At 42.2% G+C, this 14,726-nt stretch overlaps 1 long non-coding RNA gene across 2 annotated transcripts in view; it reads right to left on the reverse strand.

Annotated features, from left to right (window-relative positions):
* Window positions 1–14,726, reverse strand: part of LOC139082381 (uncharacterized) — an 84,656-nt gene that overhangs the window by 67,023 nt on the left and 2,907 nt on the right. The window lies entirely within an intron of this gene.

Raw genomic sequence — 14,726 nt, forward strand, 5'->3', positions numbered from 1 at the left:
ATGTGATTAACATTTAATTCAGTAGACGTCAAGTAAAGCAGATGACCCTCCATAATGTAGGTGGGCCTCACCCAATCCGTTGAAGATCTTAGGAGAAAAGACTGCAGTCCCTCAATGAGGAAGGAATTCTGCCTCCAGACTACCTTTGGACTGGAGACTGCAACATTAATTCTTGCTGGAATTCCAATCTGCCTCCCTGAAGATTTTAGACTTGCCAAACTCCACAGTCTCACAAGTCAATTCTTTAAAAGAAATCTCTTTATATATATTTCTCTCTGTGTGTGCCCGATTATTTCTGTTTCTCTGGGGAACCCTGACTAACATACCTCTTTTTTCCTTGATCTCCTTTCTTGGCATCACCCTGGGGCAGAGGAGGTCATCATCTTTCAGACCCAACTGGGCCTATCGAGGCATATTGGCAAACATAGCCAATTAACCCTAAAGATATTTTTCTAATCTCCAAGAAAGCAGAACAAACTGTAAGCAGATGGTTGTTGAAGAGCATTTTCCCTCTTGAATAGAGTTTAGTTTTGGTTTTGTTTGTTGATTTGTAAAGTGGAGAAAATGACAATCAGAGGAATTATATTCTTTCCCTTGAGCTATTAAATGGCCAGCCTGGCTTTATGAACTTCAAAGTTCATGTCCCTCCACCACACTGTCCCAATAATGTCAAAAGAACTAATAGACTAACATATCATGCACTTTGACTTGGTCAGGGGAAACTTCACTGATAGATGCGCACACTGGGACCCCAAAGGATGGGTTGTCTATTCCAGGGATGGCGGTAGGATGACATTGGGAGAAAAGGCAGGGAGATGAGGAAGTAGGTTTACTTGGGGAACTGGAGAATAAAGAATCTGGCTGGAATTCAGAGTTCACTGTGAGACTACTAATAGTCTGGAAAGCTAGAATGAGCCAGGACAACAACTGCAAAGGAAAACTAACACAGGGAGCAATACTATTCAAATCTTAAGTGCCCTGTGTGTACTGCAACAGGCCCCCTAATTCTGGCACTACCCAGAAGAAATGAAATGATGAGCCTTAATTGCACAGGAATCAAGATGATGACAAAGACATAATTCATAATTTGCAGCCCCTCTCGCATATTAAGTAACCTGCAAAGCATATCAACTTGAAGGTCATTTTTAGAATATGAAAGACACTTGGTAAAGTTAGATTGTTTTTCTCTCAAGCTTCCAAAAAACTCTGTGCAGAAATGTCACTGTCTGTTGTCATGAAGATGGCTACTGATGAAGAAATGCTCAGAAACAGGTGAGATTTCATCAGCTATTAAATGGCCAGCCTGGACCGGCCATGTTGACCTGAAATCACTCTCTCCTGCAAGAAGCTGCCTGAAACCCCACAGCTGCAGTTACCTTCCTAAGCTTGAGGCTTTGATCCCTGGGAGATGTCCTCCTCTGCTGAGAGTCCTTTGGGGCTTCCCATTTCACTTAAAAGTTGAGACAAATGGAGCAGACCATTTGGTCTGGAGCAGAACCAGAAGGTGAAGCATCTTCCAGGCTGTAGAAAAGGCATTGAGGTCTTCATCCTGACATTTCCTTCTAACTCTCCTTCTTGAACCAGGCTGTCATGGTGCCCATCAGCTTCTTATACGAACTGCGCTGTCTCCTCTTCCCCCATTGGTTTGTGCACAAGCTGATCCTTCTGCCTGAAATGCTACTCCCACACTCGTTTTTCTCATTCAGGTTTAGTTCAAGGCTGCTTCCCTAGGAAAACCCTTCACGGGGATTGGACAACACTCTAACCCCAGCCTGCGTGTGTTCTTTCCCATCTCTGGCATCCCTCGGGGCTCTGATGCACACCCGTTCCCACCTGAATTCTTGCCCTTCCCTCAGGTCCCCTGAAGTGTTACCTGCTATCTGCTGCCTCCCATCCCCACTCACGCCCCATGGTGACTACTCTGGCTGCTTCCCCCTCAAATTCCGTTTACCTTGAGGCACTTATATCATACACTGTGTTAGATGTCTTAGTCCGTTCAAGCTGCTAAAACAGAATATCATAGACGGGTGGCTAACAATAACAGAAATTTATTTCTCACAGCTCTGGAGTCTGGGAGGTCCAAGACCAAGGCACCGGCAGATTTGGTGTCTGGTGAGAGCCCCAATCCGGGGTCATAGATGCCATCTTCTCACTGTGTCCTCACATGATGGAAGGGGCAAGGAGCTCTCTGTAGTCTCCTTTGCAAGGACACTGATCCCATTCACGTGGGCTCCACACTCATGACCTAATCACCTCTCAAAGCCCCATCTCCTGATACCCTCACACTGGAGAAATGTTTTAACATATGAATTTGGGGAAGACATAAACATTCAATCTCTAGCAACAGAATGACATCCCCAAAGATGTCCTCATACTGATCCACAGAACCTTTGAATTTATCACCTTCCACGCCAAAAGGGACTGTACAAATGTGATTAAGTTAAAGATCTTGAGATGGAGAGATAATCCTGGATTTTCCTGGAGGGTCCAGCAGAATCACCCACCACGTGAAAGAAGGAAAAGAGGGAAGAAAGTGATACACAGCCAGAAAAAGGCAATGTGACAACGGAAGCCAAGGTTGGAGTGACGGGTTTGAAGATGGAATGTGGGCAGCCTCTGGATGCTGGGGGAGGCAAGGAAGCAGGTTTTCCCATAGAGCTTCCAAAAGGAACACCCTGTGGTTTTAGCCCAGTGAGGCTGTGCTGCACTTCTAACCTTTAGAAGAGTAAGATATTAACTTTGTGTTGTCTTAAGACACAAAGTGTGTGGGAATAGCTGCACAGCAGTAGGAAACTAACACCCGCAGCCCTGCTTCAAGGTAATAGAACCTCCTTTCTCCATCACAAGGCTAGGTCTTCGCAAGCAGAGGGAGCTTGCCTTAGTCACTCTTACATTCTCAGGTCGCATCACAAAGTAAATGCAAGAAATACATTTTTGGTTTTTTTTTTAACTAAATCAATGCATAAATGAATGAATCACCCAGTCTACCAAATTGACTCTTATAGACTTTTTTTTTGCTTGTTTACCTTTTCAAACACATTGAATGTTTTATTAAAATATAACATGCTTGGGGAGGAGTGCACATCAGTGGACAGCGTGATGAATTTTCAAAGTGAATACATCCGGCTAACCGATGCCCAACTCAAGAAACAGAACACTAAGAGTGCCTTCAGAAGACCCTCTCATGCCCCCTTCTGCTCATGACCCATACCCCAAGGGGTACCACTCTAGCAATTTGTATCACAATGTACTTCTTTTTCAAATAATGCATTCACATGGTGAAGAATTCAAATGTTCAAAAAATATATACAGTGAAAACTTCAGTTGTGTTGACCTTCTTCTCTGCTGATTCTCTCCAGAGGCAACCACTGTTAACAATTTACTGCGAATCCTTTCTGAGACGTCTTGTGTATCTGTCACTATATACCTTTTGGCTTTTGAATCACTGTCTGCAGAAGGGTTGTCTTTGGGTTAGCTGTTACTTCTAAGTTTTGCTCTAAGCAGGCATGTTGAGAGCTAACACATGCAGTGCGATTCTCAAGAAAAATAACCTCATGCTAGCAGCTGGGACGCCCACATTGCTTTGCTCACTGGTCTAATGCCCATCTCTGGTCCATCCTTCCCGCCTGATTCACCTGCTCTAAGATATGAGAAAAGCAATGTTAACATGGCTGAAAAGAATGCTGCTCTTGAAGAGAGCACATGAGTAACAGCCCCTTGGAGGCGGACTTGGCACCCAGCTGCCAAAATCAGCCTTCTGTTTAAAGGTGAACAAATACAGGCACAGGATTCACTGCTGGTGTGTGTGCATGGGATGTCAGATGCCTTGGAGTTGTCTGCTTGCTGGAAAAGGCCAGATGTAAGAGAGAACCTCTTTGGGACTGTAGTCACGCAGCTGTCATGGCGCCGCTTTAGCTGACTATAGACAAATCCAAGGCAATGTAATTCTGTTGCCCTCACTGACTGGGAAAAGTGAGCCTCTCTCATCCTTTATGCTGATTTGGTAACTTCCAAATCAACTTCTCCCAGAACTCATTTCTGTACCCTACGAAGGCAGCAAAGGGCAAGGGACAAAGCCCGGATTTTGAAGTCAGTACATATGGGTCCAAATCATGCTCGACCACTTAACAGCCCTGTGACCCTGGGAAGGTCACTTCAGTCTCAGAATCTCATAATGTGTACAGACGAAGGAAAAGAAGGACTTGCCTCACCAGGTAGTCAAGGATATTAAATGAGATAATGTATGCAAAACTACCTGGCACAAAAATAAGTGGTAGTTATTACCCCCCAAGACTTTTGGATTGGAAAATAAAAAACCAAAGCTTGCCTGCTTCTTCCATAAACCAGGTTCCTTTCTATATACATTGTCACCATTACCCCAAGTATTCTGGGAACAAACACAAAACTTGGGATCATCTTCGATTCCTTTTTTCTTTGACCTCTTTAATCAACCACCAATTTCCCCCATCCCTCCTTACAATATCTTTTATCACCAGTTCCTCTGTTCCTGCCCCAACTCAAGCATATCCCTCCTTCCATCTAGTCCAGTGGTTCCAAGCCATGGGCAACTTTACCCCTGAGGGCACATTTGGCAATGTCTAGAGATATTTTTGTTGTAATAACTGAAGAGTTGCTACTAGGGAATATAGACGCTACTAAATATCCTACCATCAAAACAGCAGTGCCCTATGACAAAACATTATCTGGTCCAAACGTCAGTAGAGCCAAGGTTAAGCAACACTGATCTAGGCCAAGTCTTTTTCCCATCTAATGTCCTTTCTATGCTCTCTGCTAGGCTAGTTTTCCCCAAATTTTCTCTTATGATCTGTAACTCACAATGATTCTGTGTGTCCTAGAAGGACAAGCCCAAAATTATGGGATTACTTTTGTGAGTTTACCTGTAAAAAAGGAAAATTAATATTAATAATTAATCTTTTTGAGAAATAAATGTGTTAGAAATTGTTCTAAGAATTTAGTATGTATTAACTTATTTTATCTTCAAAACAGTGCCATTAGAATTAAATTCAGGTGTTCGTTAGGCTCTGGTATTATAAGATGGCTTTCTTTAATTGAGCTTGAGACATAGAGGGCACTCTAAGGATTTGTTCAGCAACAACAGTTAACATCAAATGGACCTGCTAATGTTTGCTGAGTTTGGTAACAGGAAGAAAATGCAAGAGCCCAGCTCAGTCATGGTTAGTCAGGTTCTCATGTGGTTCGAAGCTCATGGGAAGACAGAATAAAATAAAGCCATTGTTTTCATTGTACAATGAGAGAATTTCTGTGGGGCTGAGAATTCTAGATGTAAACGTATGTTCCAGCTCTTTTCTTCCCATGTCTTGACTGAAAAGGAACAACTGAGGAGTGGCAGGCTTGGATCTTTGAAGAATCTGTCTCCTGCCTACTGGAGTGCATGGATCTTATCGAGGTTTCCAATGCACTAACCACATCTTGCTCATTCGATCTGATTAGGATGTCATCAACTTTGTAGGTTAGTGTGATGTTGTGCATAATATCCAACTCTGGACGTTCATGCTAAGGTCCTGGACTCTTCATAATAAGACTATATATTACAACAGAGGGTGGATGAGTTAGTATAGCCCTGGACAGGACAGGAAATATACACTGCTCTCTACGCCAGTGAATGCCACTCCTTCTGATCCTCTTTCTGATTGGAATAAGAATGGATTTGCCAAATTGATGGTCACATGCCATGTACCTAGAGACATGCTGACTTGTTCTGGTAAATATCCCACATGTGGCCCAGCAGCTATAATTGGGACTACTTCTTGGATGAGTTAGCAGTAGGCTACTGTCACCCTCCAGGATCTGGCTGGGTTTTGTAGGAACCAGTCTGGGAAATTATTTGTGAAATAGAAGGGACCACCATCCCTGCATCTTTTAAGTATTTAAGGGTGATGCTATTTCTGCCACTCCCCTGGTATGTAATATTGTTTTATATGTACTGTTTTAGGAGTAGGCAGTTTCAGATACTTCCACTTGACATTCTCTGTTACAAAAGTTCTCACCCCACAAGCCAAGGGATTAATGTGGAAGTTGTGACAACTACTAGGAATGTTGTATTAGTTTGCTCGGGCTGCTGTAATAAAGTATCACAGACTGGGGGGCTTAAACAATAGGAATTTATTTTCTCAAAGTTCTGAAGACTGGAAGTTTGAGACCAAGGTGTTAACATGGTTGTTTCTACTGAAGTCTCTCTCTCCTTGGCTTGCAGGTTGCCATCTCCTCCCTGTGTCTTCATCTGATCTTTCCTCCGTGTGTTTCGTGTCTTAATCTCCTCTTATTATAAGGACACCAGTCATATTGGATTAGGACCCACCCTAATGATCTCATTTTAACTTAACTACCTCTTTAAAAGCCCTATCTCCAAATGCAGTCACATGTGAGGTGCTGGAGGTTAGGACTTCAACACCTGAACTTGGAGAGGTCACATTTCAACCAATAACAGAAGTTTATTCCAATGACATAATTAGAGACCAGAAAAAATGACCATCTGGTGCACCCATGGATCAGTCATTGGATGCAGACCACCCTGGGAAAAGGCATGACCCTGGGGTTCTCTTGAGCTGAAGCCACTTTTACAGGGGACCAGAACCAGAGGGCTCTGTTGGCAGTTCTGTAACTGAAGGATTTCGTTCTTTCTTCCTAAACGTAGTTCTTCTGTGTGACACATCGTAGTATCCACCATACAATGCTTTGGCACTTTGATGACATTCAAATTGACTAATCAATCTATTTGTTGACAGTTTACTTGAACATTTTGCAAGTTCAGACTCTGGTTAATTGAAAAGCATACCACTCCTCCCCAGGAGACTAATGACCGCCCTCATTCTAAGCTTCTGTGGTTTCAGCAACAAGGGATAATCCCCAGGTGGTAAAATAAAAGAATAAATTGAGTGTCAAACAATCCTGACTTCTTATTCCCCTCATGGACTATTCCTCTCATGGAATATCCTTACTACTCACAGAGTGGTCCAAGGACCAGCAGCAGCTGCATCCCCTGGAAGCTCATAGAAATGCAGAATCTCAGGTCCCACTCCAGACCTACTGAATCAGAATCTGCATTGTAATGAGATCCCCTCAGGTGATTCTTACTCTCATTAAAGTTTGAAAAGCACTGCTATATATGACCTTGGGCAATCAATTAACCTCTCTGAGTTTGATGTTCTTCATCTGTAAGCAAAGGCAATTATAACTAGAAGACCTCTTAGATCCCTTCAAGTTCTAAAATGCTGTGACAAATCTGAGCAGAGTTTGATCTTTAAAAGCAACATCGTGCCTCTCATAGAAAATGCATTGAACTTTTAGCCCTCCTTATGCATGAACGTTCTGCTTCCTGCAAACTTGACTTCCATCTGTAATCGACAATTAAAGTCATGGTTGAAAGGAGACTTCTGATAGCCTAAATGTAAAAGGCATCCTTGTTAATATGTCAGCTCTGCACCTTAAGGCTAAAGTAACTTAGAGGTGTCTCAGGGTAATGTGTAAATGTGCTAGCCCAACACTTATTGGAGTTGAGAAGTGATTTGGGCGAAGCCAGCAAGGACTATTATCAATTTTACCATTTAGTGACTTGCCCTCAACAGAGGACTGATGACTCCTGGTTAGCCGGTATAATTTATGGCAATATTTCATTTAGATCCAGACATCAGCATGATAGTGATGGAAGTAGGGAGATCCAAGATGAATGAAAGATAGAAGCTTTAAGGTTGAACACCAAATTATCACCCATTCTTTCTGTAGGGATCATTTGACGCCCCAGGCCCCCTTCTAAATTGAAACTTGCCAAATGACTAAAAACCCCAAAGTACTTGAATCTGCAAATAGAATTTGGTATGAAAAATGGAAACCACAGCTTACTCTCAAAGGATGTGTTCATTTTTTGGTAAAGATTGCGAGAATAAAGTTGCACACTTGGTGAAAACTGTATGGAAATTATTGTTTGAAAAATAGTAATAACAGTAATGCTAATATACTAATGAAAATAATTACAACTAACCTTTATTGAGTATTTTCTCAATGCCAGGAACTTTTTAAAATGTACTTCATTTATCTTTAAAACAAAATAATGAAGCAATACTATTATTATGATCTTTAAACAGATGTGGAAACTGATGCTTAGATTTGGAGATGTTCTGAATGTGCTGTAGCTGGAATAGGAACCCACATAATCTAAGCTCAAACCTCTATTTCTATACTGTCATACATTTCTCAATCATCTAATCTTTGCTGCTTGCCACATAAATGTTCTTAATAAATACGCATGATAGGAATTATCATCTTTATTTTATAGAGAAGGAGAGGTCAATTACCTGCCTAGATTTCCCCAAGTTTGTAGCTGGGCAGAATAGACATTGTATCTACCTGACTGGAAACCCTGTCTCTAGTCTCCCTGCACCATGCCTGGGCCAGACCTTTTCCCACTTGTAACAACTCCAAACTAGTAAACAAAGTGACACCTATCTAATAATCCCCATCAGGTCTTCTCTCCAGGTGATTTATCAGGGCCTTATTTGTGCATGATAAAAATGACGTTACAATTTTAACCTAAGAAGAAATAGATGCTCCAACTTCAAGGGAAATAAAACTACATGGAACAATACTATTTGATTAAAGATTTATCAGAGGATTAGTGTTCCAAACAGAGTGAATAACTCATTCAATATGCAGAAATATCTAAGTAGTTGTCATGTGCGTTCTATGGGTGATGAGGCTTGGTCGAGAGAAGTGATGTGGCAGACACCGTGGGCGCCCACTCTTACCCCATCAGCACTTTGGGCACCGTCTCACTTCCAGTTGCCAGCATCCAAGCTCTCTCCCTGAAGGCCTACTTTTCTTTGGCAGATAAGTTCTGTCTGCATGCCAAGCAGACCAGCAGTGCTGGGGAGCTATTGCCACCCCTACCCTCATCTAGCAGCCCTCAACCATGCCTGGTGTGAGCTGATGGCTTCACGCTCCACCTCCCTCACCCCTCAGGCATATCTCTTCAAGTTCCTCAGTGGAATAAGCTCTTCTCCACAGTGCCACAGTACCCACAATCAGAAATTGCTTGATAACATCCTCCTTATTAGCTTTGTTTCCTTCTCTGTCTCATTTCCCCACTCCCCTCACTTTTCCTAGGATCACTTTCCAAATAAACTATTTGCACTTGAAAACTTAATTTGGGTTTCTCCCAAAAGCAAACTCTGAGACAAAACAGAAGACTTGCTCAAGTTTACACTCATATTATGAGCTGAATGCTTGCTTTATGGCAAACACCAAACTAAACAAGTGTTGGGGATATGAAGATAAACAAGACAGATGGGGCCCATACTCTCACTGAGTCTATAGTCTAGTGGGCAAGACATTGAGAAAGTAATTGCAAGTTATCAAAGGAGGTAGTCATAGTGACACGAAAGAAGCCAGTCTTAGAGATCTGTAAGTAGTGTTCCATTTATTTTGATATTCAAAGAGGGGATCGTGATGGGGAGAATGCTGCAAGCAGAAGAACAGTATATCAGAAGGTAAAGCCAAAGGACCATGTAGTGCATTGGAGTAGCAAGAAGATGGGTGTGGCTGGAAACGAGAGAGGCAAGGAGACGAGTGATGAGGATGCACATGTGGGCAGGGGCCAGATCCAGGAGGGACTTTTAATTACAACAAGGGTTTGGGACTTAATCTTCAGGGCAGAGAAAGTCTGCTGAAGGATTTTAAACAAGGCATTGGAAAGACGACTCTGGCTAAAATGTGGAGACTTGATAGGGAAGAAGTGGGGCCAGAAGGCCAATGAAGAGGTCTTACACTAGAAGTCTAAGACTTTTACACTATGCTTTGCTTCCTTTTGATGACTGTGTCACTTAGAGATTGAGCTTAGCAGCACATAGCAGAAAATCAGTATAATGGTAGCTTAAACAAGTTAGGGGTTTATTTTTTTTCTCACATAACAAGAAGTTCAAGAGTAGGTATTTTTGGCCTTGGCTTATTGACTCAAGGATGTTGGGGATGAAGTCTTTGTGAGTATCTTGTTATTGTCCTTGTGGTCACAAGGTGCTCCAATCTCAACCATTATGTCTGCATTCCAGACAAGCAAATAAGTAAAGGAAAGTGGGGGGACAGGTACTGGCTAGCGAAGTCCACTTGTTAAGGATCCTTCCTAAGAAGTCTATCCAGTGATTTCTGCTTACGTGAGGTTGTCTCAAATTGTGTCATGTAGTCATCTTCAGCCACTTTGGAAAAGGAGATGCAGTTTTTAACTGGAAACCTTGCCACGGAACAAACACCCAACATTCCATTAAAAAGGAAGAAAGGGAAAATGGATATTGGGGAAGCAATTAGCAGGCTCCACCAAATCTATGTCTACAATAAAACAGTCAGATTAGATGATGCAACAAACCCACAAACTATAGTAAGAGAACAACTCATAACGATGATAATAATTCTAATATTGCCTGTGTTTGCAGAGCATTTGTACTTTTCCAAGTACATTTTGTGAATTCAATTCCCTTGTTTAATATACTTAATAAAATAGTGGAGCATAAAGATACTGATGTTTCACTAAGCAGAAATAACCCAAGAAAATCTGAAAGCATGATAAATAGAAATGGCAGAGGAAACAACTTGTCACTAAGACTCAAATTGCTTCTTTCCCACTGATTCTTTTTTCTGGGCTTTAACTTACATTTGTAATTGGTTCTGTCTTCCTGAAGTAGGTACATTTGGCAGTTATTTAAAGAAGGGACCAGAGGTATTGTCGTATGGTGGAAAGAGAGAGATTTGGGCTCAAATCTAGCCTGTGCATTCACGACTCAGCAGAAATGAGCCTCAGTTTCCTCTTTCATAAAATCTGGTAAAGTTTACCTGCCATGTAGGTTTCTAAAGTGTTCAAGACAACTCCTAGCTCAATGTATATTAATTTTAGTGCTTACGTATTTTTCCCTTTGTATGCCACTGCTATTAATTAGATGCTAACCAATAGGAAGAATAACAGGGCAACAAATTTGCAAATTTGCAGAGCGAGGGTGGTGAGTGGCAAATTTCGAGCTGGCATGAAGGGAAAGGATGGTTATGTAACCTGAAGCCAAAATGTGCCTAAGCTTGGGGTGTGAGGTGAGGAGGTTTGCACTATACTCCATATATCATGCCTAGGCAACTGGGAGCACAGCAGGGTGTTAGAAAGAGAGCTATTCTGATGCCAGCAGACTCCTTAAGCGCTGAGTTAAATGCAGGGAGGGAGAGGAGAATGGGAAAACCTTTAAGGAGGAGGCCTCTGATTTTTCTTTTCCCTTAGAATGGTATGTTTGAAGCGTGACCAAAGTCTACATTACCTAAAATAGTCTTCTTTCCTCTGAAAGGAGCTTTGGGAAAGGCGGTTGCCACAGCGACTCACAGCTCCTGAGGAGAAAATCCCGAGGGCCTGTGGGATCGGCCTGTGGGGCAGCCCCTATGTATGCCTTCTGCTTCATGCTCTGAGTCCCAGGCACTTTCTCTAAAGGACTGTAGTCCTGTCATCCTCTATCACATGCCTGCAGATGCTGAAACAAAATTAACTGGACCCGCCCCCCGCTGAGCTCAGTTAAGCTGCTCAGAGTTGCCAGGAGGGAACAGGAAAGGCCACTCACATATATCTCAGAGAGGTTGACATCTGGCCTGGGCAGGCAATTGAATCCAACAATCATTTACCAAACGCAGACTTCATGCCAGGCTCTAAGCTCAGCTCTGAAGACAAAGGATGTTAGAGCCTGGATCCTGTCTCCAGGAGTCCACAGTCAAACTGGGGCGGGCCTCTTAGAAGGAAAGGGAGGAGGCGTCCAGCAGCCTGAGAATCTCAGGGAGTTCTCTCCGGAGGTGGTTTGCTTTGTTTGTTTGTTAGAGTGGAGTGAGAAATAGCAGAATGCAAATATCAGGCCAGGAAGTGAAAATGTCCAAATTCACAGGGGAGAGACAGAGCTTGACATGATCTGGCAGCTGGAAGGAGTATGACTAGAAGCCCAGTTTTGGAAAGATGTGCTGGGTGCCATTTTGAATGCAGAGCTAAAGACGGGACATTTTATTTTGCAGTCCATAGGGAATCAATGAAGGATTTTGACCAAGGGTAGGGAGTTTTAAGATATTTAATTTAATAGTTCAGCAGGGTGGAGAGGGAACCAGAGTGGAGCTACATGGGAGTGAGAAAGATGAGCTAAGGAAGTGTTGTGAGAGTCCAGGGGAACTGGGAGGGACCAATAAGGATGCTCTCCCAGGCAGCGCTGATGGGCATCAAGCAAGAGATGGAGCCTCTTACAATGTGCCTATACAGGTGATCTTCATGACAGTTCTGTCTCCATCTCGCAGACTAGAAGACTGGGGCCCGGAGAGAAAAAGTGGCTAACCCTGGGGGCAGATTCAGGACTCCTTGGACGCAATGCCAATTTGTCAATCCAGGGCGGCATATGGACTCAAAGTTTACAAATGAGGCAGGCCCTAATGGCAGAAATAAGCTGTGCCTGAAACTCCTGCCAGGTTGATGAATATCTTGAATGCTTTGTAAAAGAGATCTTTGGACGTGTGGAGAGAAATGCTAGGGACACTGCTGGGGCCCTGAATTTAATCTAGCTTCCTTCTGGGAGCCTCAAGGACAGATTTTGAAACAAAGTCCCCAGAATTTAACTATCTTTACCCAGTCCCCTTCCTAAGTAACTACAGGAGTCACTTCTTGCTTCATCAACTCTAGGCTGAAGCAGATGTGTTTAGAAAGCGTTAGTGATATTTGCCGGAAAATATAATCATTGCCTAACATTTGTATTCATTTCTTTGAGCTGTTGGCTTATTTCTGGATATTAATTTAAATCTGCTCCTAATATTAATTAGAGGTAGGATTTAATAGTGGTGAGTCATTTTTACTTTTTTTTCCTCTTCTTCTAGGAAAGAATGCTAACTTTGGCAGTCCAGGATTTAAAGTATCTGTATTTCTTCTGGGACTTAAACAACAATGAGTGGGCATTAATATTTGGATAGGGAATATGGGAATGCATTCACAGTGCCTTTTGAAATTAATTAAAAATGTTTTCAGATTTTATAATGGGTTATTTAGCTAAATCACTCTGAAGTAATGAACTAGCGTAAGCCAAGTTTTAATGTAAGTCTTAGGTATTTGAGTGTCTTATAGTGTCTGGTTCTGTCTCACCTCCATATTCATTAGCTCATTTCTCCCCATCCCATCTCCTCTTTAGCATCCGTCATCCCAGCTTTCCACTGCTTGCACTTTAAACCGCAGCACTGCTCAATTCCTTTCACCTTTCCTCACACATCACCCAATTCAAGTCCACGTATTTTCACACCTCTTGTCCTCTTTGCTTGAACTCCCTCTCCATGGCCTTATGCAACTGGAAAATTCCTACAGATTACTCAAAACCTTGCTAAGGCATCCTTTTCTTAGCAAAACCTTCAATGAATCTTCTAGACAGAATTTATACATCCCTTCTTTTATCATTTCTATCCCTCGACCAACTACATCTGTATTTCTAATAAGGTATTGCATTAGGGTATTAATGTCTGCCTCCCCTTCTAGACTATAAGCCCTTCGAGGTATTATTTGCTTCTGTCTCTGCCCCACCGGCTTAGCATAGTGTTCAAAATAGTGCTGACTCAAAACCCTGGACTCAGGTCCCTATCCTACCCCTTTCAGGAGGAAGCAATGTAACTACATGATGAAAGTTGACTTTTTTTTAATCTGCCAAGAAGATTATACTTTCAATTTGTCAACAGTACGGGTTGAATTCAACCATATGTTGGAGATTTACTTAGTGCTGTTATTAATTGCCCACTGAAAGAAATGGCAGAAAACTATAGATTTTATAGCTTGGAATTTACAATTTTCTATTTTAAGGAACACCACTGATATAAAGAATGGAAATGAAATAACGATGATATGGTCCGATTAAACTGTGTGAGCAACACAGCAAAATTTTTCCTACACTGGGAATTTGTCTACTTTTTGCTGTGACGGAATCGAAAGTGAGGACTTCGATAAGGAAGAAAGCCCTACTGTTTGCATTCCTCCTTGGCTTCTGATTGGACCAGGGGACCAACCCATGACGCGCAGCAAGGATGAAGTGTATTTTAGAGACGTAATGAGAACTAGATTCAGAAATCGTAGTCTAAATGGACTTTTTTTTAATAAGCTCAGGAATTTACCAAATGTACCTCAAGCTTACTCTGAGAGCAAAATTTCCCAGAGAACCCTCATAAATATTTTTTTGAAACCTAGGATTTTATAAAACCCAGTGTCAAAAAAATGATTCTCTAGACTCAGAAACATCTGTCTTACTTTCCCTATTCTCCAGGTTATTTTCTTTTATAGCACCATGGGTGACACACACACATAGAACACACGCACAGAGTTTGGAATCTCATGCAGAGCTCAAGTCCTAGCGCTGTCACACGTGGCTGGCTGATGGTTGGCCAGCAGCTCCCCTCTCTCAGCTTTAGTGTCCTCATGTAAGGACAATCGCATCATGCAGTAGCCCGCATCAAGCAAAGCGATTACAGCCCAGCGTCAGTGAGTAAGACTGCTTAAGGATGAAGACTTTTTCTGGAAAGGAGGACAGAAAGTCTCAGAGGGTGGTAGAAAACAAAACTCTGTAGGTGACTGAAGTAAATAAGAAAACTCTATTGTGTCTAGCTTTGTAGTACAAAGGATTTCAAATCTATTTTTCCCCAGTTTTCTATGATTTAAAATTTTCTGAAAA

Source organism: Equus przewalskii, chromosome 3 (assembly GCF_037783145.1).
Source record: "Equus przewalskii isolate Varuska chromosome 3, EquPr2, whole genome shotgun sequence".
Taxonomy (NCBI): Eukaryota; Metazoa; Chordata; class Mammalia; order Perissodactyla; family Equidae; genus Equus; species Equus przewalskii.